Source organism: Petaurus breviceps, unplaced genomic scaffold, assembly GCF_028583685.1.
Source record: "Petaurus breviceps papuanus isolate PSGF00001 unplaced genomic scaffold, PetGlider_PUasm1.0 243, whole genome shotgun sequence".
In the NCBI taxonomy this organism is placed as follows: Eukaryota; Metazoa; Chordata; class Mammalia; order Diprotodontia; family Petauridae; genus Petaurus; species Petaurus breviceps.
Window position 1 is genome coordinate 605,530 of NW_027185931.1, and position 3,333 is coordinate 608,862.

The following is a 3,333-nucleotide window of genomic DNA, read 5'->3' on the forward strand; positions in this document are numbered from 1 at the left end:
GCTACTTCCACTGAGATGACGACCCTGTGGCCTAGGTGGCCTGCATGCAGGGCTGTGACCAAAGCTCCCAGTGTATTTGCACCTGCTGCTTCCCCACTTCACCACAGGGTGACAATTTGAGATGGGTAGAAATGGTAAAACGGGGGCGATGAAATAGAGTTGTGGCAGAGTCATTGGCCTCTCTCTCCCAGAGTCATCAAAGTCCATAGGCAAGACAAGGTCAAGAAGACTGGTGATGTCCCAGGATGCAGCGGACCTTGGCTTCTTTGGTGTCTCCCCAAGCTCGAAGTGTGCCACAGTGCCTGCACTGGTCACCTTCGTGCTCACTGGAGACATTCTTAGGAACCCATTCCACATGGGGAAGTCTTCACATGCTTGTGGTCGTCTTATACCCCCCAACTCACTGAAGGGTTACCCCCAGCCTGGCTTAACCCATCTGCTAAATTGGTTTCCCGGGGTGTGGCCACTGCACATGCTATAGTTTCTTGGAGCCACAGGTGAGAGTTGGGCTAATTAGGTTAACACCAAAGCTGGAAAGTAGCCATGAGAAGGGTTCATCACCCCTCACACAAGAGGTACTAGTCTCCCCTAAACACATCCTACACCCCACACCAAAGATATGTACAATGCAAAAGAAAGATAATCTCAAAGGGGAAGCAGTCTCAGCTGGGGGCAGGGGAAGCAGAAAAGGCCTCTTCCCAAAAGTGGGATGTGAGCAAAGTCGAAGAAAGTCAGAGGTGGAGTGGAGGAGGAAAGGCTTTCTAGGCCAATGAAAGGGCATGGAAGTAGGTAGCAAGGCTCCTTCAGTCTGCCTCTCAGCTGAGTGTCATTCTGGTTATGTGCCCATACCTCGTCTGAGTCTTCCAGAGCACAAGTCAATAGGCAAACACGGCTCCCACCCAAGCATCAGGAAGGATGAGGTAAATCCAGTGGCCTTATTCCCATTCATGCTGTATATAGGTTTCAGAAGTACTAGCTCAACTCCACCAAGGTTTCTTGTCAGGCTTCAAAATCCATCATATTTCAGCAGTGGGTGGTCAAAAGGATCAGAATGGGGAACGGTCTCCCTGGGGGTAATAAGGTCAGACACCAGATTCTTTGATTCCCATTACGATTATCATTTCCCTATGCTGTTTACTTTAAAAATCTCTTATGTTGTTCAGAGGGAAACAAGGCTAGTCAAGACTTTGGGATCACCCTCTATTCCCCTCCACACAACACCTTAGCAAAGTGCAGGAGCTGGCTGGTTCCTGATCGGGGATGGCTGGACCCACCAGGTGGAGGTCAGTAACCTCTAGGATATGGCCCATGCTCTCGCTATCACCTTCCAAAGAAAAGGTTGGTGCCCCCCAGATTCCAAGGCTATTGGTTTATACTCTCCTATATGTATGTAGCCACAAGCGGCCTCACTTTCCTTTGAACACATCAAGCACAACTTGAACACAAATATTCGCTGCCATCTGGTACCAGAAGAAATCTATTTCTTACTAGTTCAAGTGTTCTTTCTTGCCCTAAATGTCCAAAATCATGGCGTCGTGCTTTTGGGGTGTAGCAGCAAGCACCCCGGCGTCCCCAGGGTGGCTGCTCACACAGGTTCTTGGATCTACTTTGATAAAGGAAAGCAACTCAAAATGGGCTAACAAGCTTACTTTAATTAGTCAAATATGTATCGTTTACCTAGTTCAGGGGAAAAAGGTCAGCACCCCGAACTTCAGAATATACAGACAGAATTATCAAGACAGAAACAGATCAAATAGACAGTTTCCAAACTGTCCAACCATTACATCCATACCCAGTCAACATCTGGGTTTTTCAAAGCCAGGGGGCTCTCAACAACGGCTTCCCAGAGTCTCATCTTATCAAATCACAGAACACTTCTCAAAGTGAGCCCCCAAAACAAAGCCTCACATCAGGGCTTATATAGCCTTCTCCTGGCTCAGAGAATGTAACAACCTTATTGACCCACTGGCCAATCAAAAAGTATCTACTGAAAAACAAGCCTCCCACCCCAGGCTCCAGGTGCACTTTAGCCTAGGGGCAGGGAAGATCTTCCAAATTTGCATTTCCATTCTAATGACTTTGAGAATCATGAATTAACATTATCTATGTTGTAATGTATTTTTATTTATTGTGTTAAACATTTCCCAATTGTGTTTTAATCCGGTACAGGCCACCCTTTGGAGTTTTGCTGGCAGGTATATGCCCCTCACAGCTGTTTATCACTGTGATGGAGAAGATCCATGACACAGTCCCAGATGAAGCAGGATTCCCTGTAGGTGGTGAGGTCCTCCAAATGCTCCTGTTTGTGGTTAACGTTTTGTTAGTTGCATCAAGACTGGGAACTTTGTAGAGTCTCTAGGAAGAGAACCATAATCACTCAAAGGAGTTTGGCTTGACCATCCACATATCAAAGAACAAGTGGAAGTAGACTGGCCATTCTCCAGATTCCAGCCTGTATCTGGATGGCCAACCTAGAGAGCTTTGCATTGGTATGTTTATCTGGGACATGGATGATGGATGATTTGGAACAAGAGATGAAAGAGGCTGCGTTGACTTTGGGAAATTTAGAAATATTTTTAATGGCCCCAAGCTTCCATAGAAACACCTATTTTATTATCAGCAACATTCTCCTAGTGTTGGCATGGAAGATGACAGACTCTGAATAATGAGTAATAAATATCCCACAGGAGGCAATAGAGAAGCTGCCTGTAACATGTAACCAATGAGGACTTCAAAGAGACAGAAAATAGATCAGACTCACACGATAGGAAGAGTGGCTGGTCACACATAAGGGATGACAGCTGGACAGCTTGAGAGCTCCAATGTTGTCTGATTTGTCAAGAGAAATGGAGAAAGGCTTCTGACATGCTGAGTGAACCCCGTGACCAAGTGATAGGAGGGCGTGAATAAGAGTGACCCCAGAGGGGCAAACATTCATGTCTGCTATTCTAAGCATAGGCAAGAAATGAAGACCTCAACTAGGGTGGTAGCAGTGTGAGTGGAGAGAAGGGGTCACATAATGATAGGACTTGGCAACAGACTAAATGGGTGATGTAAGGAAGAAGGTATCTCCCCTCCATATATTAAAATCACTCCATCCCTTCATGTGTTGTCTTCCACTCCTGGAGGTCAGGGACTATCTTACCAGTTTTTGTATCCCCAGAATTTAGCCCAGTGCTGTCTCCAAGCCCCTTAAGAGGAAGAACTGGGGTGCAATAGGCAGAAATAGAGAAGCTAGGGCAGGGTCAGCATTGCCAGCATCTGGGTAGCAACATTATGTCACACTCACACACACACACACACACACACACACACACACACACACACACACAC

General features: G+C 46.4%; 1 protein-coding gene across 1 annotated transcript in view; it reads left to right on the plus strand.

Annotated features, from left to right (window-relative positions):
* The window catches only part of LOC138167634 (zinc finger protein 184-like), a 103,409-nt gene that overhangs the window by 16,302 nt on the left and 83,774 nt on the right, over window positions 1–3,333 (plus strand). The gene's annotated exons all lie outside the window — the stretch shown is intronic.